This window comes from Mastigoproctus giganteus, chromosome 10, assembly GCF_048544385.1.
Source record: "Mastigoproctus giganteus isolate SK-2022 chromosome 10, ASM4854438v1, whole genome shotgun sequence".
Taxonomy (NCBI): Eukaryota; Metazoa; Arthropoda; class Arachnida; order Uropygi; family Thelyphonidae; genus Mastigoproctus; species Mastigoproctus giganteus.
In genome coordinates, this window is record NC_143584.1 from 220,308,097 (window position 1) to 220,331,702 (window position 23,606).

At 35.1% G+C, this 23,606-nt stretch overlaps 1 protein-coding gene across 14 annotated transcripts in view; it reads right to left on the reverse strand.

Annotated features, from left to right (window-relative positions):
- The window catches only part of Synd (protein kinase C and casein kinase substrate in neurons protein Synd), a 262,630-nt gene that overhangs the window by 162,116 nt on the left and 76,908 nt on the right, over positions 1–23,606 (reverse strand). For 2 of the 14 annotated variants that reach the window (XM_090383319.1, XM_090383313.1), the window contains exons 1-2: positions 11,788–12,052; positions 11,502–11,561 (exon numbers count right to left, since the gene is read on the reverse strand). The exons of 8 other annotated variants lie outside the window; for them this stretch is intronic. The gene's annotated coding sequence lies outside the window, so the exon portion shown is untranslated. Of the gene's footprint in view, positions 1–11,501; positions 11,562–11,787; positions 12,053–23,606 lie in introns of those variants that run through there. 4 more of the 14 variants (XM_090383317.1, XM_090383312.1, XM_090383318.1 and 1 more) reach the window with 2 other exon arrangements.

The window sequence follows — 23,606 nt, forward strand, 5'->3', positions numbered from 1 at the left end:
GTGAAAGAGAAAACCAAGTTTTTTAGATACAGAGGAAGCAATATTTGTAATGTGCTTGTACCAAGAGAGATTAGAAGTCAGGGTAATCCCCAAAAGATATATATCATTTTGCCTAGAAACTGGAGTGTCACAAAAGATAAGCATAGGAGCAGAAGAATCCTTTTTGCGAGATAAAAGACAAGACTGAATTTTAGAAGGATTGAAATCAACTAAGTTGTCACTGCCCCACGGGAGAATTACCTGGAGATCAGCATTTAAGGAATTGGTAACAGATTTTCGAGAAGTTGAAACTGATTAGCAGGGCAAGGTTTCTCAAAATGGAAAGTGGAATGCAATGTGCTCTCATCGGCAAAACTATGGATAGGATTTCCATTCAAAGGAAGACGGTCATTAATATACAAGAGGAAAAGAGTGGGGGGAAAGAAATGAACTTTGGGGGACACCAGCATTAGTGGAGAAGTTAGATTTAATTTATAGAGTGCATAATAAAATTATGCACTCTATAAATTATTTTTTAAAATTTAATATTCAAGTAGTTTATAGTGCAACTATGATATTAAATTTATTTTCTCATGCATAGTTAAAAAGTGTAGTAATTTTTCTTCTTTTTATGTCTTTTTAGATATGACTGGATAACAAATCCCAAAGTATGTTAAAAAGTTCTGTAATATTGAATGTTCTAGGAGTACAGGTTCTCAACATCTGTTGCTTTCAAAGCATGGATCTAATTGTTATTCATGCTTTCAAAGCATGAATAACACTAAGCTCCATACTTTGAGAGCAACAAATAAATGTTAATTTAATTTTATTTAATTTAATTGTTAAAGTTCCATGTCATGCCTTTCACTCATCATATCAGAACATTAATTTCTTAAGCACTTTTAAGTTACACTAGAACTTAACTCTTAGCTAGTATATAATTTTAGGAATTTAAATTTATATACCAGCTAAGACTCTGTTGCTTTATGTTTCAAAAAGTTATGGGTAAGTAATAGACTGTTGTGTCTCACTAATAATAACTGGATAATAAGTCAGCAGAGATTTTATGGAAGTTGTAATTTTTCTGACAGAAAGCTTTTTTTCAAATATGTATGCCCATATAACTTTTTTTTTCCTTTTTACCTCCTATTCAATGTAGTTGCCTTGTAATAAGATTCTTGGTTAAGAATGGCATTAACTGAATACTTTACAAATTTGTGGTTGTAATGTGTACTACATTAATTATAGCAGAATTAGTGCCTTTTGTTGCATGGCAAATATCAACTTTGCTATAAAAAAAAAAATAATAATAATAAAAAGGAAGCAGTCAAGAATTGCAGGAACAGTCCTGAACTAGTTCACCTCATACCTAACAGAAAAAACATACGCAAAAATAGATTTGGTGTACAGCCAAAAAAAAGAAAGAAAGTTGTGTTTCCCCAGGGATATGCATTATGTGCTATACCTCTAACATCAAAAGACATATTAAACAGTAATTTAACACTTTCACCAAGTTTTATATTCATATCATGAGTGGCCTACACAAATCTTGTCAGTGGCTCACCTCCCAATTTGAGAAAAAAAAATAATGTAAAAAATTATACAACTGCTTTCGAAAATCAAACATGAAGATAAACACAATTTAAATTTACTTTTTTATTGTCCAGAAATTATGACCCAGTTTCAATGTGATGGGAACCTACAGCTCATATTTAGTACCTTTTAGCACGGACAAGGAGGAGTTAGTGAGCTTCTCATAATACTGATTCTATACGGATGAACATCTGTTTGTTAATCTATATTAAATTCATTTTATAAATCTAAAATTGTTTATTTTCATAATTTTTCATTGGGTGGGGGGGTACTGATTCTAGTAACTTCTGGATCCACCCCTAGGGGCACACTGCAAGAAAAGGCTGACTACCCCTCCATTAAGCTATAAGATAACTGACATCCACTAGAAAAGTGAAATCTAAGATCCATTTAACATCTAATAACTGTGATACTGTTTTGGCCTTTTTTGTTATGAAAATCTCATTTCAAGCCATAAGTGAAAACATCTTTTTTTAGGATAGCAAATGAACCATGTCAGATGAATAATACACATACTCTGTTTTCCAGAAAATTGTGGAGCATTAGCATTAGTAGAGGCATTTGATGCAAGAAAGCAAGCTTATGAAGCATCAGCCAAAAAAAAAAAAAAAAACCCACTTCCACTTCACCCCTCTGTTCGTTCAAAATACCTGTCCAGCTGCCAAGTGCATAAAAAAGCAAATGATTTTACTCTCAAATTAAGCTGTTTAAAGTAATACATCAGCCTCTCTTGCGCAAAATTTGAGCATGGAAGCTGATGTCTACAAAAGTTTTATTTATTTATTTTCTTTTTAAAGTTTTTACCTTATCTGAACACACTTCTTCAGTCACAGCTAGAATACACTTCACAATTATTTCAGCCATTACATAAGTAAGCATGCACTCCTGATTCATTTCAAGTACGTCACCTTTGGAGATGTTCTTTTGGCCTATCAAGTTTTGAAAATTGTAAGTGTTATTTTTAATAAGTTCACTAGTGAGACAATCAAATTTGCCTTTATGTTTGTCTCATAATGATACTTCATATTGTATTCTTTTATAGCAGAAATAGTTTTTTTTTTTTTTTTGGCAGATAAGACAGTTTTGCTTTCAGTAAAGAAGTATAATCTAGTCCAATCTTCTTTGAAAACCCTGTCTTCATTATAAACTTTCTATTTCCTGGATTCCACGATTCAAAAATACAAACACTTTATACTACTCCCAAGAAAATAACATGTAAACTACCTTTTACATGTTACATGGCTACTTTTGAACACAAAATTACACTGAATGACTTAATAAAGGATCCTGCTAATTTCTTTTGGCAGTTCAGTATTTTTCTGATTTCTCTGTCATATTAAGGCATGCTGTTTTTTTATTTACTTCTAATCCACACACAAATTCTTTGAAGGATGGCTTCTGCTATCCATATAGATCTTAGTCTGTGTGTTCACATTTTTTTACTTATTTCTCTCTCTCCCTCCCACATCAAGATCCAGTATAATCAGCCCTCTGTGACAGCTCAGTTGGCATAATACAACACCATCTGTCACTTCTTTGGAATGATGTGTGTTCGATTTCTGTTGATGACTGGAAGAATTTCTAGAGTCCTCTCTTCAATCAAGGCTGTAATTAGCCAAATCTCAGGCTGAGGGAATAGAATTCCTCCTGTGTACTATTCTATGTTTTTCAGCCCACACAACATGAAAATCAGCCTGCAAACACATACACTTCAACAGACAAAATACACCAACAGTTATATGTAACAAGCTTTGCTGCCATTAAATAATTTGAATTCAGTAGCAAAACCTCCCAAATCTGGCACCATGTATTTTGTGACTACAAAAAAAAAATAAGCAAACCAGCCAAAACACAGTGATAGACTGACCATTTGCCAAAGCAGTGGATTAGAGTAGACTGTGCATGTAAAAGAAGTTAAAAAATTAAAGCTTAATTTTGAAAAGGCTAGGTGTAGGAAACTTGGTTATTGTACAAATGACAGTTTAACTCAGTCTCTGGGCAAAGTTACTGGTCACAACTTTTGTTCATACATGCTTCCACCTCGGTTACAGCCTGATAGTTACATTTGTACCTTTGTCTAAATATAAAGCTGACTTATTAGCATTCTTACTTTTCCTCTAACTTTTGCATCAATCCAAGAGTGGTCGCCCTTAGTTTTCCAATAGAAAGCCATTATCAGAATTTTAAACTATCTTAATGCCAAAAAGCCTCCAGGTCCTAACAGCATTTCTACACTTGTCTTAAAACTAACTTCACAAAGTTTAAAATATAACTTAAAAAATTAAAATCATCTTGATCACAGAAAGCAAATTAGAGCATTACAGAGAAATTTTACAGTAAAAAGACATATTGATAGTTGTTTGGTGAGTCCATAGTAGAGATAGTGTTGATCCTCAAAAACTGTAGCCCAGAATGGTAAATAGCAAATGCGTCCAGTCAGCATTGTTCTAAAGCCACTGAACATCCAAGAACACAGCAACCTCAGCAGCAACAAATGAATGCCACCTTTGTGACTGACACTCAAATGGTAACAATTTTATATACAAATAAAGATATTTCTCACATGTAATCATATATTGAATGCAACAAAAAAAAAAAAAAAAAGGATATTATCCAAGTGTAATTATCTAGTTAAAAATAAATAGCCATGTTATACTACTTGTGCTGGAATTAAACAAATAATATTGGAATAACTTAAAAAATAAACAGACCTTTTTTTTAATAAGATTATTTCTAAATCTTACCAAGCTTTTTGTACAAAATACAATTTTTAAAAATTATGCCTTGTATATTTGTGTTTTATAATATACAAGGACTGGTCAATAAAGAATAATCATAATTTTTCATGCACAACCGTACTGCTTGCTATTTCTAGGTGAGCTGCAGAATTTAAGTTCAAACCAAGCTGCATCATATAGCAAAATAACAGTTGATCTTAGTTAAGTTTATGCCTGTTCAGTTTTGCCTACATAACAATGGATGGGACAAGTGAGGAACAGTAAGCTGCTCTAAAATTTTGTTTCTATCTCAAGAAAACATCAGCTGAAGCATATAAAATATTAAGAGGCTTATGGTGAATCTATACTTCCACATAACACAGCTTACAGGTGGTTTAGAATGTTTAAGGATAGACATGATTCAATCACAAAGATCAGTAGTCCTGGTGCTCCAACCACCGCTGTCACCACAGAAACCATAAACATGTAATCATGAGAGAAGATTGTTATACAGGGAAGACACTGGCAGATATGTTGGGAATATCAGTAGAAAGCAAGCACAGTATTCTCCATGCCATTTGCATATGACATGTGTTTGTGCACACTGGATTTCAAGACTACTCACACCTGAGCAACAGCAAGTTCACATGGGGGTTTATCAGGAGCTGCAACAGATGGTTACTGAAGATGGTGGTGAGGTTCTGCACAAGGTGGTTACAATGGATAAGATATTCATCGTTTCAACTCAGACAATAAACAACAAAACTCTGTTTGGAAATGCCAACACTGAAAACAGCAAAAGTTGTGGCAGGAAAGGTTATGGTCATCTCTTCCTTTGACATTCAAGGAATGGTTTACCAGCACATTGTGCCACATCATATGACTATTACAGGACCTAACTACAAAACTGTACTGCACACTTTGCGGGATCACATTCTTCGCAAATGACCACAACTGCATGCAGTAGGTGGATGTGGCATCATGAAAATGTGACACCTCACACTGCTCATACTGTCATCGAATATTTAGCCAGTATAATGTCAAATGTATATTTAGCCAGTATAATGTCAATTTTTTCCATTTCCAAAGTTAAAGAATGAGCAAAGAGGGAAACATTTCCAGTCATAAAAAGCTGTAAAGATGTCGGAGGCAATTCTCAAACATATCAAAAAGTGGCTTCAACCAGGTTTTTGAAGAATGGCAGAAATGTTGGAGTAAGTGCATTTCATCAAATGAGGACTACTTTGAAAAGTACCATCAAAATACAGATGATTAATAAAGGCATGTTGTGAAAAAAAATTATGATCATTCTTTATTGAACATCCCTCCTATATATAAATTATAAAAAAGTAAATTAAAGAAAAAAAAGTTTAGTGTGGTGATGTATTGTGATGTGTAATTGAATTGTAAGAATCAATATATATGATTATCAAAGGAGACCAGATGATTGGAATTTTCTTTTCACTGTTTTAAAAAAAGTATTAAAGAAAAGTAAAGCTAAATACAAAGGCTAAATATAAATGGCAAAGACAATGAGAAGAAAAATCATTGTTTCAACACCAAACAAGATTCTCTTCCAATTTTAAACAGATTCAGTAGTTCATTCCAGTTTACAAAATATACTTGTAACTATTGTCATTGGGATAGTCATAACTGGATTACAGTTTTAAGAATTTCCAACAAGTTAATAAAAGAATTAACTTGCTGGAAATTAATTTAAAAAATAAATAAATAAACTTTTTCAATATGAAATTAAAAATTATGTCCTTAATAGCAAAATGCATTTACAGATGACACGATAAAGAGTCATATTGGAAGTTTGTCCTAGCCACACGCTGGCTAAAGGCAAACCTCTGCAACTGTCCTTCCTTGATTTGAATTTAGGTCCCCTCAAGTGCATAATCTGATCAAGAAGAAGAAGACCTTGAATGGTTTGAGCTTGCTCAAACCATTCAAGGTCTTATACACCTCAATCAGATCACCTTGAGGATGCCTAGTCTCCAGACAATGCAGTCTGCAGAACTTAAGCTTTTCTTCGTAAGAGCAACCCTTTGTTCCCCTCACCAATATAGTTGCCCTTCTCTGTGTACTCATTCCAGCAGCTCTACAGCCTTACTAAAATAAGGCCTCCAGACTGTACAGTCAAGATGTGGCTTGACCATTACTTTATACAACAGGATAATCATCTCCTTATCCCTCTTAGCAAAATTCCTGTATATCATTGACAAACCCCACGAGATGTCCTGGTAGCCTGTTCGCATTGCCCAGAGAATTACATATCTAACTGCACAATTACCCCCAGGTCTTTTTTCATTTTCCACTACCCTGAGTGGAGTACCACACAGTTGGTACATTACTCTTGGGTTACTACTATCCATATGCAGTACTTTGCATTTGTCAATGTTAAACTTCATTACCACTTCTCAGTCCATCTGCCTAATTTTTCTAGCTTCTGTTACATATTGTCATTAACCACTCTGCCAACCTTCTAGAATTTTTTTTTTTCTAGTTCATTTCATCCAAACAAAATAATTATTAAATGAATAAATCATCAATGGATATTTTTTACTGATATCACTTAATATTAGTCACCAGATCAAAAGCAGAGAAACAAACAGAATGAAGATCAATTACTATATTCAATAAACAACTCATATACCACATGAAATTAATAAGCAACTAGATAAAAGTGGACAATCCATCTATAAAACCAAAATTCTGAAGCAGGTACATCAATGATATAATAGCAATCTGGTGCCATGGAACACAAAATCTACAAAAATTCTTTTAAGCTCAATTTGTTCAACCATCATCAAAAAATCAAATTCATGGAAATAGAAAACAACAGCAGCCTTCCTTTCCTTTCCTAGACATCCTGTTCACAGAAAAAAACCCCAGGGCTAACTCCCATCTCCAAGACACAACTTTACACAACCCCAACCCAGCAGGGACAGAAAAACCACCATATGCAGACCTTACATACCAAGTCAGTACAAAAATAGCAAAAGAAGCTAGGAAGCCTACAGACACTGGGATCATCTTAAACTAAAAATCCTGCTATCCCTTCTCAACAAAAAATCAGTGTTCTCAAATCCTTCATCCTCAGAGCTTACAGAATTTGTAAAGAAGAAAATCTCCAACAAGAACTACAAACAATAATCAGGCTTGCCTTGAAAAATGGATTTCCTCTACATTTTATTAGCAAAGCAATAGAAGGCATCTCCAAGACAACCAACCTAGCAGAGACAGAACCACCATATGCATACCTTACATACCAACAGAGCTCGGCTTTAAGATCTGCTTAATGAAGCTCAGCCTCCATTAAGGCAGATCTTAAAATAACAGCACAATAACCCCTACAACCCTAGAGGTCCTATCTTTAAAACAGACTGTAGGCACATACATTGGAGACTCATATAGAAGATTCAAATGCAGGCTACATTTGGAGTAGCCTGCATATTTATGAGAGAATCTAACAATCACAGAATGACAGCTGAGTTCAAGTACAGTGGCATATTATTCTATAGTGCTGCTGCACTAAGATCCTAAGTTATGGGGGGGGGGGATGATAATATGAAAAAATAATGTTGAATCGGTACCCAAGTTGTGATGGTCTACCACTGCTTTAAATAAAAAGGCTGAACTCCAGATTATGGGTACACTTTGTCACTGCGATGCAGGCATGGCCAAATTCAGGATGGATTCAACCAAAAGAAGTGTACCCCGCTGTACTTCAACTAAAAGTCAGGAAGATGGCAAACAGACTTTCATTTTTGGCTAGTGAAAAAAGGTTAGGTATTGGTTCATGCCAGTAATTTGGGACGGATTTAAGCAAAGGGTGAAATCTATTAGCATTAGTAGAGGCATTTGATGCAAGAAAGCAAGCTTATGCAGCATCAGCCAAAAAAAAAAAAGTAACATAAATAAATAAAAATAACCACTTCCACTTCACCCCTCTGTTCGTTCGAAATACCTGTCCAGCTGAGCCTTAAACTTATTTAGGCTATCAACTTCCACGACAAGGGATGGAAGTCTGTTCCACCTACCAACCACCCGCTGGCTAAAGGCAAATTTCCGCACATCTATCCTACATCTGTCTTTCCTCAATTTGAATTTATGCCCTCTCAGGTGATTATTCTGAGCAAGAGGAAGAATCCCATCAGCATTGAGCATGCTCAAACCATTCAAGGCTTTGTACACCTCTATCAGATCACCTCGCTGGTGCCTAGTTTCCAGACACTGTAATTCGCAAAACTTAAGCCTTTCTTCGTAAGAGCACCCCTTTGTCCCATTCACCAATATAGTTGCCCTTCTCTGTACTCGTTCCAGCAGCTCTACATCCTTCTTGAAATGAGGCCTCCAGGCCTGTATACAGTACTCTAGGTGTGGCCTGACCATTGCCTTATACAAGGGAATAATCATCTCCTTATCCCTGCTAGAAAAATTCCTATATATCATTGACAATACGCCATGAGCTACTCTTGCAGCCCGTCTGCACTGCTCAGAGAACTTCATATCTGCCTGCACAACCACCCCCAGGTCCCTTTCATTCTCTACCACTGTCAGTGTAGTACCACAGAGTTGATACGTTGCTCTGGGGTTGCTGTTTCCCATATGTAGTACTTTACATTTGTCAATGTTAAACTTCATTTGCCACCTCGAAGCCCATCTGCTCAACCTTTCCAAATCCTGTTGCAGCAGCATAGTGTCAGTAGTGTCCTTGACAACCCTGCCAACCTTCGTATCGTCTGCAAACTTGGACATTAAGCCTGATATACCATCATCCATATATTTATAAATACAGAAAACAATAAAGGACCCAATACTGAACCCTGAGGGACTCCACTAATAACATTAGTCCACGATGAGCAGTGTCCATTGATTACCACTCTCTGTCTTCTTCCCCTCAACCACCCCTTTATCCATAGCAGCAATTTGCCTCCAATGCCACACTGCTCCAATTTGTGCAGCAGTCTTCCATGTGCAACAGTATCAAAAGCCTTTCTAAGATCCAAGTATATAATATCAAAGTTATTCCCTGCATCCAGTTCTTTTGTGATGCATCATAGTATCCAATCAAATTGGTCTATTATTTGGATTATCCAAATAAATCTATTATTTGGATAACCCTCGTCTTCATGTAGTGGGCATGGTCATAGAATGGAGTACGGTCGAGTTCTGTGATTGGGTGAATGTGTTTTGATTCTGATTGTTTTGTGTCGCTAAGGCTTGCTTAGCTTAGGTAGGGTGTTTATACTCCCTCATCCCACTGTTTTAAGATTGGAAAACGAGTTCCATTTTAAAACAGCAGAAAGTGAAGGGATAAAAACCCTAGGCACGTCTACCTAGGAGGACAGGGGGATGAGGGAAAGCAGTGAGTGGCACCTGCCAATCACTGCCATCTTCCTGACTTTTAGTTGAAGTACAGCGGGGTACCCAAGCAAAATTTTTATTGGTTATATTCGAGATTATGGGTACACCTCCGGAGGTTAACCCATAAATATAACCAGGACCGTGCTAAGGTACTTGGGGGGGGGACCTGGATGCAAAAGGGGTTAAGGTGCCTTGTTTATTTATGGTGAGACTTTGATGGCTCCCTTGATTGGGCCCTCTAGATTGTGGGCCCTGGTGTGGTGCATCCAATGCAACCCCCCCTCCCATTTGCACAGCCCTAAATATAACCAATAAAAGTTTTGGGATAAAAGGGTATGTAGCCAAGTGGTCAGGAGCACGAGTGCAATAGCACATGCTCTTTGAGCGGATGGGGTTCAGGCGAGTGACTGCTAAATGCTATTAACATTTGTATTGATGATTTATTTTGAACTCCACTGACCTGGTGATCATGCTGGAGTATAAACAAGATTCTGATTGTTAGTGGTCATGCTGGAGTATAAACCAAGAACATTTTTACATATTAAAAAAAATTTCTAATAATTGTGTACACTTTTGCCTAAATACAGCCTTAATCCAATGTATGAATGCAATAAGCAACATAATGTTTATTTAAATCAAAATCTATTAAGGTTTTAAAGTATAAAGCAATCCTGGGTGTAACAGTCTAGTATTTATAGAATAACAATGGGAAGAAGCGAATAGCCTCTTCCAAAAATAACGCATTAGTCTAAATAAAACCCAACTGCATCACCCCTGAAAACATCTGCTATACGGTCCAAAATAATGTCCTATAAAAATAAGCAACACGCAGATAGCGTAAAATATTTATTACGCTGTGATTCTAATACTTTAACAGATATCCAACTAGTTATTCAAAAAATGTAAATTACTTTTATTTAACAACAGGCTATACAAAGCCGCTAATTCCGCACTTCCACACACATTTATGTAAGACAGCCAAAGCCTTGAGAACATCTACGCAAAGATTCCGGGAACAAGTAAATAAACGATTCAATGGTAGTAGCATCCAAGTGGTGTAACAACAATCAGGAATTTTTACCTGCGGGCTGTTCAGGTGAATGACCACGAACGACTACATATCTGCAAACAGATATTTATTACTCCTTCGTCTTTAAGTATTGGATAAAAACAGGTGATGGAAAGAATAAACGCGATGATAAAAATATAGTAATTCGATTAGCATCGCGCTGATATAATTTTTTTTTTTAAACCGATATTTGTTAAAATCCTTAATAAGTAATTTAAAGACCGAGAAATAAAAAAAAACGTTCAGAATTTTTAAAACCAGCTAACAGAAGTTGAATTTTTCCTACAATATGCTACATTTAAACCGCAACACCGCACCGTTGCAAACTATCGATCCAACAACTCAATGTCAGTGGGGCAAGGCTAGCGAGTAGTAAACACCGAACATGCTAAATTCAATTAGTGGCAAAGGTAAACCAACAAAATAGCTATTCCGGTTTTGACAACATTCGAAATTTAAAGCAAATGACATTAGGATCATCAGACACAAATATTATAGCATGATGAGAGTAGGGTACTTCCATACAAGAGCGAAATGTGCTTCTGTTAAAGGGATGAATGAATGGAAGTATGGATGGATGAATGGATAGATGATACGAGGAAAGCATCACATTAATGTGATGCTTTCCTCATTAGTAAGTTCATTAGTTTCTCATATTTCATTCAACGTTCTTCAAATATCTACTTCGTTCCGTCCATACAAAATAACTATTAAACAAATATTATCACAGGATTTTTTTTATATATACTATTACAACGTATTTAAAATACTTGTCCAAATAAGATATAAGGTGTCCAGTGCATCCCAATGTAAGAACAGTTCACGATTCTCTGTTGGAAATGAAAAGAAGAAACAATTTCATAAATCAAGCCATATTTTTATGTAATGATCATAGAACTATTTTAATATTCGAGATAAACATACGATATACGTTAGTAACAATCTGTTGTTTTAAAACCTCTTATTTTAATTGAAGAAATCAGTTAGCATCACATATAGTTATTCCAAAATAGCTATTTTCATCCTTTGCTTCATTCGCATGCATAAAGACCTTACCTGATATATCGGATTAATCAGATCCGTATTAAGTAACTAATTCGATCACTGGTTATTACACTGAACATCACTTTTTTTTGAATTGCAGTTAACAGCAGCAGCAAGACACAAAATCCCTTAGCCTTTCGGGAATGCCACCTTGACAGTTAAGCGTTCAACCGCGAAACATCAATGGCCTCAGGATGTAGAAGGTAGCATTACGCTGTCTGGCGGGTCAAGGCTTAGGAATGTAGAGAGTCCATGACGTACCAAGCCAAACTTGCAGAATGAACAGATTCACTTACTTTCTACACAAGGGAAATCACTGCATTGGATACGTTATCACTGGATCATTACTGCCATCTCGCGGCAAAGCAAAAAATAATATTCACAATGAATTGATACCAGTGACAGCACACTAAAAAAATAAATCATATTCTACCAAAGGTATATTGGAATATAAAATAAAAATAAATATTTGATATATAAATATTTATCAGAATATTTATTTTATATCATGTTATTATATCTAAAAACATGATCATCATTATGACCTATTCATCAGACGATTGGCCTTTGGTGCAATATAATTTATATCTTTAACTTTTGCCTCTCTCCGAACTGACAGGGTCCCGCAGTTACAGCCCCCTCCCAACCCTGCGCCACTGTTGATGAACAAAGGATGATAGCTCTAAATATGTAATGTGTGTATTTTGGAAGTAGGGTTGCCAAATGTCTGTAAATTGATGGAAAATCCGTTAAAAAAAATAATAATAATAACCTAAAAATTTGAACGTGTCCGTAAAAATGCAGCATTAAAGATATTTTCCCGAGGAGTTTTAAAGAATATGTATATTCTTCATATAAGAGTTCTCATTTTTAAAAAAATCTGAACAAAGATGCTTAAGATTAGAGATGTGCACAAAAATCAATAAATAATTAATTATAATTAACATTATTAAATAAATAATAACGATATAAAGTCACGTCAATACAAACAGGTGCCAAAAGGAGTTTAATATAGCTGTTTTCTTTTTTTAAGTAAGTAATACTTACTTAAAAAAATCTTTAACAGATTCTATCTTTTTGAGCTATCTTGAACGATTTTTTGAGCCTATCTATCAGGTAAAAAATATGAAAAAACGTTTCTTTTTTTCTTTTTTTTTAACAGAATGTCCAAATTTATCAAAAATCATTTTCAAAGGCCGGCAATTCTAATTAGAGATCTTACTGTAAACAGTGAATTTAGGAGGTCTTGGCTTCTTTTCCTCCCCCCTCCTCTTCTGAATAATGAGAAATTTTACGGCCTTGATCATACTGTATAAAACTTAATATTGTTTTAAATTATTAGAATAACACGTGCAGTCTATTGAATACATTCATTAAAAAAAAAATCAGATACCTGACCCCACTGTATTTATGCAATATTTTTAAAAGTAAAAAATTAACCTTATTCCTACCAAAAGGCATTCCCCTATACAGTACTAACACTGCATTCTTCTCGAAGTTAGGATCCAACTTTGAGAATCCGCTATAATGACAAAATTAATGCTTGTTGCCTCCAGGTTTGCTTGTTAAACGTTGAGTGGGAACAAACTTCGAAGAACCCTCCTACTCAACTTCTTAAAGGATACTCCTCAGAGTTGGGAATCCATTATCAAGACAAAGGTGGGCATCCGTTATCCGAAATGTCGACAAGAATGCAATGTTGTTATTATTATTATTATTATTATTATTATTATTAGCCATATGGTGCAAGGAAGCTTGAGGCTTATGCTGCACCAGCCAAAAAAAAAAAAAAAAAAATTCCCAATTCCCGAGTTACCCTGAGTGTGTGAGAGAGAGAAAGAAAGAAAGAAGTAGAAAGTAATCACCAAGAAAGAGAATAATGATGATATCCCGCTCAGGACCCTGGGTGTGCCAAGCCCATACTCACCAGATGTGAGCCCCTGGGGTTATGTAGTACATTGAGTGTTCCTTTTGGTTAAAAATTAGGTTTCAATATTTTGTCTAATTTCAATAAGCCATTTAAAACTGCATAAATAATGTGGAGACAAGTATCTAATTTTTAATAAATTTTTAAGATTAGAATATTTGGGGAATGGAAAGTGCTTATGGCAAATATCATACTGGATTTTTCAGTACAAATATTATATTCCGATACAAATGCTGCACCTCATCAAAGAGGTCGATTTGTATTTATAGTAGCCTTTTGTTTTGATACAAAGGGTACTAGGAAAGTTTTGCAATACAGCTTTGTTTATTTAATTTTTTCAAAGTAATTTCCTCTACATTCAATACACCTCTCCATCCTCCGAAACCAATCTTTAAACCAGTTCTGCCAAGTTTCACTAGGGAGTAAAGCACACTCGTTGTCCCAAGCCCGTAGAAGGTCCTCATCACTGGAAAACTGCCTCCCTTTTAGCTTCATTTTCACATGCGGGAACAGTGCAAAGTCGCAGGGAGCAAGGTCTGGACTGTAGGGAGGGTGATCGAGAAGTTTCAGTCCTGTCGTGGTCAAATATTCGGTGCAGGCTTTGGCGCGGTGAGCTGGAGCATTTTCGTGATGGAGGTACCAGGTGTCCATTCTTGACTTTGGCCGCAGGTTCTTCATAGATCCAATGACTTTAGGCAGTCATTGTTCAGTATACCACTTAGCTGTGACTGTCTTCTGCGTGTCCAAAACGACACGTTCCACAATTCCACTCGATTTGAAAAATACAGCTATCATTTTCTTCTTTACAGATCGGGATTTTCTGACAATTACGGGTGTGTCGTCATCATCAAAGACCCAAACTTTGTTTTGAGCCTTGGTCGGCAGATCGTAATAGTACAGCCAAGTCTCGTCACCTGTCACGATGTTGTTCACATACCGAGATTGTCCCTTATCAAACTTTTTTAACATCTCCCGGCACCAAGTCACACGTCGTGTCATCTGCTCTTCAGTCAGTTGATGCGGCACCCAGAGAGAACAAAGTTTCTTCACGTGCAAATGATCTTGCAGAATTGAACGAATTGCTGGTGCATTTAGGCCCAAAGTATCCTCTATCTGTTGGTAGGTCACTCGCCTGTTTTCGTCAAGCATTTTCCTCACAGCTCACAGCAGTAACGTTTTCCTCCGTAACTGACGTTCGTGGCCTTCCCGGCCTCTCAGAATCCTCCAGAGTGAAATTTCCCCTTTGGAATTCTCTATACCACCTGAATATCTTTGTACGATGTGGACAATCATCATCTAGTGCAAGAGTCATTTCTTCTAAGCACTGGTCTATGGTTAAACCACGCACGAAATTATACCGCAAAACTGTCCTTATCTCATTTCGTGACCAGGATGCCATCGCAAGCACTTTACACTCTCACTACTAATGAATAACTGAGCCCATCGACTTGGCGCGGCGGCTACTATGCACGTATGAACATGTCTCAACATGCAGCAACAAGCAGCTTCCTGTGATTCATTGTTGCGTTATATTGCAAAACTTTCCTAGTACCCTTTGTATAACATATAGGCAGTATAAACGAAATTCATGTTTAACTTTGAAAATATATGACAAAAACAATCAAGTAGCAAAACAACTTTACTATAGGTGGACACGCAATTCTTTCTCCCCTATTTGAATTATCTGTCAGAATTATTACTGCCATCTTGTGGCAGAAAAATAAATAAAGTTCATTTGCCATTTAAATTCATTAATTACAAGGTATTAAATAACCTCCACACTAAGTAAAATAACCAATCCGTTATTTTGTCGTTTTCTTCCTATGTGTCCCTATTATACTGTTGACAAATGATACAGGAAAAGTTAATATTTCAGACGAGAAACGTAACTATAAATTCTGGGTCGTCCACCTGCCGTGAGATTTCCGAACGACCACCAAGTGATCTTTAAACAACTATATCAACCTTTGCTTTCCCTTCCTCCCTATGAGCGTTGGCGAACCTGGTGTTGTAGTTTTGGCACTGTTTGAGACAGCCAGTAGGTAGACAGTATTATCAAAGATTAATCGTTGTATATTCTATGAACTGCGCATAACAAAGAAAAACAAGATTCCTTTATGATGACATATCTTCACATATTGTATTTAAATATTCATTAGGTAATTGAACAATTAGCTTAAAAGCTTAAAAAGTATCGTCTTTTTTTAATTCTTATTCAAAAGGTTAAAATAATTCAAATTTAATTATCCCTTTTATTAGCATTTTGATAGTTTTGTTTTGAATTTGGATCCTTCAAAAGTCAGTACAGGTCCTTTGATATAGCCAATGATTTTATCTGAACTCAAGACTTTATAAGCAAATCAATAACATGTTTAATAATGAAACCGGAAAGAACATCCTTTCCATTTACAATAATATTCACTAATTATGAATTACAATTATATTGGTAAGGCCACAAACGGTGTAGAACAAAAAGCAAAGCAGTGCTGGCCTCCTTTGTATGGATTCGGTACAATGCGTTGATAATTATTAATATTAGTAGTGACAAATAACAAGCTTATATAGATGGCATCGGCCAAAAATGCATTATCCAACTCATCTGTCCACTGTCTCTGATTCTCCTTTAAATTTATTCAAACTACCCACTTCTACACTAGATAGTAGTTTGTTCCAAAAATGAACTATTAGTATTAGTAGAGGCGTATGATGCAAGAAAGCAAGCAGAGCCGGACCAAGTTATTTCAGCGCCCCGAGCAGAAAGGTTTTTCGGCGCCCTCTTACTAAGGATATATATATATATTTCTTGCCTCATTGTTCTTCTGTTTTTGGCTCCCCTTAAAGAATGGCGCCCCGGGCAAGGTCCCTACTAGCCCGTGCTTTAATCCGGCACTTTTTTTTTTTTTTTGGCTGAAAGCGTACATCTCTATTATTTTTTCGATTTAAACTTATGTATCCTGATGTGTACCTGAGATAAGGATGCCATCAGCATTTAGTTAACTTAAACCATTTAATGCCTTAAATATTTCTATCAGTCTCCTCTCAGGTGTGCAGTTTAGTTTACAGATGTTGCAAATTTCAGAACTGAAGCCTTTCTCGGTAAGGGCATCGTTTTATTCCCCTCAGTAATCTCGTTGCTCTTTTCTATTCCAACAGATCCACACGCTTCTTGAAATGAGGGCTCCATACAGTACTCAAGATGTGACCTGACCATTGCCTTATACAACGGGATAATCACCTCCCTGTCCCTGCTGGGAAAATTCAGAAAACTTCATATTAGACTGTACAATTACCCTTAGATATTTTTCCTTCTCTACCACAGCTTGAGTGTGGAGTAAAAGGAAACATATCACAATTAGATAAATTAATCTTAATAGGGGTATTGGAATGAACATACTCCAACTAAGTATATTAATCCTAGAATAACATACCCAACTGGTATGTAATTCTGGGATTACTGTTGTCCATATGCGGTAACTTGCATCTATCAATGTTAAACTTCAATTACTACTTCTCAGCCTACCTACTTAATTTCTCTAGGTCTTGTTGCAGCAGAACCCTGACTCTTAAGAAATCCAGGTTCGGCAAACCCGTTGATCCAATGCAGGATTCAAACTTTTTTGTTCGGAAGAGAAATAAAAAAATGCGTTTTTTTTTTTTTTCCTCCCAAAATTCATAAAAATTTTGATAATGTTCCTCACCTTCATTGATGTATATCCAAAATTTACTAAGCACCTATTAACATTTATTGAAATGAAAGAGAACAGCACTGTTTATAAACCAAAGAATGAATTTTCATGAAAAAAAATCTGAGATGACTAAGCAAAGCCAACAGAAGAATTCGGTCTTCAGTCAAATCCAAAGAATATACACATTTAACTCAATTAGCAATGAGTTAACATATTGGCATGGGAGCTGAAGTCATTTCACTAAGGAACGTGCAGCTGGGAAGACATTTGGTGGCGTATTCTTTTCAGTTTCAGTGATAATTTTCACGCCAAATTTATTTCCTCTTTCTTGAAAGGAAATACATTTTCATTCCTAATTTCTCCGACAAAGCAATATGAATACATATTTCTTTCAATCAGTCAGTGGGATAACCCCTGAATGATTGAATAAGCGTTCATTTCTTCACAAAAGTTGCACAGTCAAAAAAAAAAAAAAATATATATATATATATATATATATATATATAATAATAATAATAATAATAAATAAAACTACTACCTCACCCATCACCTCCAAGAATTTGTCTAGTTCTTCCATGAATTTATTAAAACTACCCACTTCCACAACAGATGGAACTTTGTTACAACGATCAACCACCCGCTGGATGAAGGCCTGCAAACATCCTTTTGTTTTGTTTGAATATATTCACCAAACTCAATTGATATTCGAAATTGCATACAATTATTTTGCAGCTATTGTCATCCATCTTTTGAAATGCCAAATACGAACAGTCAATCTACTTTCCTGAGACAAAATTTTCTACATGTTAAGCCTTTCTTGTTGTCCTTCGAGCATTTCAATAATTTATCCACAAGCTTGAACAGCGTGGTTTCACCGGAATTTCTTTTCTACTCTTTGGTATGAATGTTTTTCCCTCCTTCCTGTATAACAATTGTTTATTTGTCAATTTGCTTGTCTATACCTGTACTAATTTATCAAAACTAACATTATCGGCGTTATTTTTGGAATTTTCTCTGGAAGAACTTTCAACTATTCTCTCTGTTCTTTCACGCGCTGATTTCTCCTCATTTGCGATCTCCTCATTTTCATAATCATATAAATAACAAAAAATGCAGTTTCTTCTTGAAATTCGTTTAAACTATTGTATTTTTGTTTTGTTATATGAAATAAGAAATCAGCAATCTCATCGTTCTCTTTTGCATCTCTTGAATATCTGAAATATCCCCCAGGGGCTCAGGTCTGGTGAGTATGGGTTGGCACACCCAAGGTCCTGAGCTGGATATCATCATTCTTCTCTTTCTTGGTGATTCCTTTCTACTTCTCTCTCTCTCTCTCTCTCTCTCTCTCTCTCTCTCTCTCTCTCTCTCTCTCTCTCTCTCTCTCTCTCTCTCTCTCTCTCTCTCTCTCAGGGTAACTCGGGAATTTTTTTTTTTTTTTTTTTTTTTTTGGCTGGTGTAGCATAAGCCTTAGGCTTCCTTGCACCATATGTTTAATAATAATAATATTGCTTCAACTTTTCTCATAATTTTTCATATAATTTGCATTGATTTCATTGTTGAACTGAAAACAAGTGAAAATAAATTACCACTTTATTCAATAAAATTTGAATTCTATGAAAAATTATTAATTTGAAAAGATTGCTACAGCATCGCATTTACTATAATTGAACTGTATTTGTAACAATGCAAAAAATAAAAAAAAACAATGAATCATGTTAGCAACTTGTGATCAGTGCCGGTGCCAGGCTATTTTTATAGTAAGGGAAAGTTTCAGCTTGTGGAAAGGTATTGGATGGGAGTTGGCACTTTTTGATAGTTTCATAGATTTCTAATTCATATATTTATACTTAATAATTTTCTGTTAGTAGAAAATCGCGGTTTTGTCGCTTTATAATCGCCTTTCTTTTCTTTGCTTTTTTTTACTTTATTTTGGGCTGATGACGGAATCCCAAAGTGTATTCCGAAACGTAATGAGATAATTAGACAATAAACTAAATTTGAATATTACATAAGCAAACACGGCATATAAAATGTGTTCCATTCATTTTATTTACTGTATTAGTGTTAACAACCACGTTACATTTTTTACAGAATTACAGAATAGAAACCTGAAAACATTATTATAGTCGAGATTCCGAAAATCCTTTTCGCATTCTTTGCACTCAAGCAAACAGTGTTATCAATGCGGTTACGTTTTATGTATGTTACCATGGCAATTCCTAAAACCAAAACTAATAGAAGTATTATTACTCCACCATGCGGAAAGAATTTCCTTTTCTTTCACCTGATGTTGAAACTTATTATTCTCTGTATAACAAGGAAATAGTTAACCCCAAAATAATAATAATAAATAAATAAATATAAAATCGCCTTTTACACGATTTGGTTCCATGTCGACGTACAATTTAAATTATATTAACACTTCAAGCTCCATTTGTGATAGAAAATTCTTTGAAAAGGAAATTGAAAGTAGACAACTTCTGAAGGACAGCGGAAAGTCCACAACCCACCAAATAAAGAACAGTTACTTATCATTATTCTATTTTTATTTATTTATTTTTCTTTTAAGTTCAGTACAGCACTATTAAATCCTTTAGGTCATATGAAACTAAATTGCCTTTGTCATAGTACAGTAATACCTAAATTACTCTAAAAAGGCCTTAATGTCTCCACTTAGGTTCACGTTAAACTTTTCAAATATAACGTTAAGCATATTAACATAATGTTCACGGAATATGGAGCACTGTACATTTGTTCCCATGTTCAAAGTTCTACTTTCTTGGATATTTTTTTCTATTACATGTCAATAAAAGTGTCAAGCAATGCAGATAACGGCACATAAAACTATTCAAATTTTCTCAACACGGCATAAGTTATTCAATATCCAAGGTAACAGATAATAAAATGGAAAAGAGATATGGTGAAATAAACTCATCTTTTATGCCCAAGTACTACTCAGATCTGAATTTTAAATAAATAAATACACTTTTTGTTTTTATCTTTCTTTTTTTTTAATATTTTATTCTTCCCATTAAATTAATGGTCGATTACACTGTTACACAGTTAAAAATAAAAATTTGATTCAGAAAATCTGCGAATAGGTGCACTTCTTTTTTGTGCTGATTACAAATCTGTAATTGATTTTGCTACACGCCATTTTTTGTACGAAATCAAAAATCATTTTACACATTTAAGCTCTAGACTGAAATAAATAAAATTTAATTACAAACTTCAGAAACTATTATTATTATGTTAATTAAACAAGAACAACATACTGTGGGATACGGGTATTTAAACCCACAAAGAGGATAATCCCATAAAGTCTATTATAAAGAGTAAGTTCGGTGTGGCACTGAACTTGTCGGACTTGGAAGGTAAAATTTTGATCACCGCTCAAGGAAATTATAATTCAGAAAAAAATTAAAAAGATACGCATAAAAATTCTATATTCTATATATAATATTATATTAAATAATTCTGTATACATATACAAATTCTACAGAATATTCTACCAAATTTCGATATGAATGATATATTTACTAACAACCCTGTACACAAAGTTGTTAATATTCTAGAAAGAAAAATTGCATGCTGGAAAGTATGAATGCCACAAACTGATAAGATATTACCCAACAGAACCACAGTACATCTCACCAAATTAGCATTAGAACCAATTTCAAATACACAAACAAAGGAGAGGCCTCAGCATGTTATCCTGATCCACTATAATTTGTGGATCTGTTCATGGAACACTTTGAAGAGGCAACCATCCTATGGGTACGTTTCGTGGATGAAATGTTCATAATTTGAGAACAGCAAAAAGTACTTAAATTCAAAAAGTATGTAAATGACATTCATCAGGCTATTAAAATTTAAGCTTTTCTTGGACGTATACAGGCTAAGTTAAAAGGTCTAAGTTCGACGTATTCTGGGCGATATGTAAACTATGCGTCTGATCACCAGCAAAAAATTAACATAGGTATTATCAAAACTTTAACGAGTAGATGTCTGGAAATTTGTGATAAGGAATTGTGAAAAAAAATCACTGATAAGATCAACAGTATTAAAATATTATTACTAAATAACCGGTACCTAAGGCATTTAATCGACAATGCCATAGAAAAATATACCAACGTAAACAACACAATGGACTACTGATAATCAGATTATAAAAAAAAAAAAATCATGTACTGTATTATACAAATATAAGTGTAAATGTGACAAGATGAGACGGGGAAAATATTTGAAACTCGCATATATGAACACAAAAGTATCTGAATTGGCTAAGCACGAACTGAGGTGCGTGCATGCATATAGATATGCACAGAGTGATAGGAACTTCGCAGCAATACGAGGGGGAAAGAAACTTTGAAAAAAGAAAAATAAGAGAAGCCATTTTACATCAAGAAAAATTTCCAAGTTGCTTTAAACAGAAATAAGGGGAGACGCGTAGAGTAATTGTAGAATGGGCTTTTCAACAAGTCAAGTAGAGAGTAATGGAGTGTGGGGCTGTAGAACAATAGGATGCAAGAACGTGAGATATTGAATTAGAGACGCCTCTTACGACATAACGTCAGCAGTTTGAGAAAAGTAAATTTGCACCCTTTGTTCATGTGAACAAGAAATTGGTATAGGGTTTAAAATATGTGCTCATTTTCTTAGAATATTTATCGTGGTGCACAAAGCGTTAGAAGAGTATTTTTTGAGTGTTATAGCAGCTTCGGTGTTTTAAGCCCCTCAAATGGCAAACCCAGGGTCCTGAGCTGGATATCATCATTCTTCTCTTTCTTGCTTTATCCCTTCTACTTCTGACACACACACACACTCTCTCTCTCTCTCTCTCTCTCTCAGGGTAATGCGATGCGGGAATTTTTTATTTTATTTTTTTGGCTGGTGCAGCATAAACCTCGGGCTTCCTTGCACCATATGGCTAATAATAATAATAATAATAATATTGGAATCAGCCTGAGAACACACAAACACCTGTATAGACATAAGACAAGATAAATGTGAGACAGCGCGCTATGACCAAAACATTTGATTTTGGTCATTTGATTTAAAACAAAATCCTCAAAACATGAACATCTCTAATAAGTTTATATCTTTTTACCAGCATTTTTCAAAATTTTAAAAAATACCATAAGTATTTTAAAATTTGTCTTTATATAGTCAATAGGTCTTGTTGCATGGGTCCCAAGGGCAGTGGAGCCCACCGGGAAATTTTTCGATGTCCCAATCCACCCGATACTGACAAATGAGACCAAATGTTCCAACAGTCCCCGCTGACTTTACAAGAGTTTATATGGAGTACAACTGAGGATGTTTGTCTCTCTGTCTTTATGGATTCCATTTCATTAGACTGCCTGCACCCTTTCTCTTTCATTTACCCTGAACCTAGTGAGTTGTGAAAACATTTTTTAAATTGTGAATCGTGTTTGATTTATTATTATTATTAACTTCCTTTGCACTCTCACAGCAGATTTTTTAGAATGCAAAGCAAATCTGTAAATATAATTGCAGAAAATTTTGGGGCATTCTAATGAATAATATTAATTTTCCACAGTTAATTGTTAGTACGGGAGGGAGGAAGGAGCAAGCCCTTCATCTAAAGCCCTTAATACTCCTGCACCGACATAGGCTATACGAAGGTAGATAACGTAACACTATTATTCTTTAAATAAGCTAACAATAGTAACTCTGTTCCCTAGATTTCAAATGGTAAATAAAAACGCACGGACAACGCAGAATATAAAGTAAAAAAAATAATAAATAAATTTAATTTTAAAAAAACGAAAAGAACGCAGTGCTTAATCGCATTCAAATAACAATGTTTAAACAGCTGCACAGAGAAGAAAATCTCGGATTTGTTAGATTATATCGCTTAGTATTCCAATTCTCCGTGGATGTCTGCCATCGCTACCCTCATAAAACCAGCGAATTACATTCTCTTGATACAGTGGCCCACTTACTGCCATTTGAAACTACAAGGAAATTATATATATATCTTTTTAAATTAGCTTACAGTGAGCTGAGTTGAATAAGTATCCTCGTCTTCACATCGCAACACTTGGCAAGAACTTAATTACTTATAACGACGGGGTACAGAAATTACGTTGAGGACGTCCCCCCCCCCGCCACCATACCAACTTCTTTTTTAATTTACGGTGTTAGTAATCAGTTATATGAGTGTTATTTTAAGAACAATTTATACCTCCCGC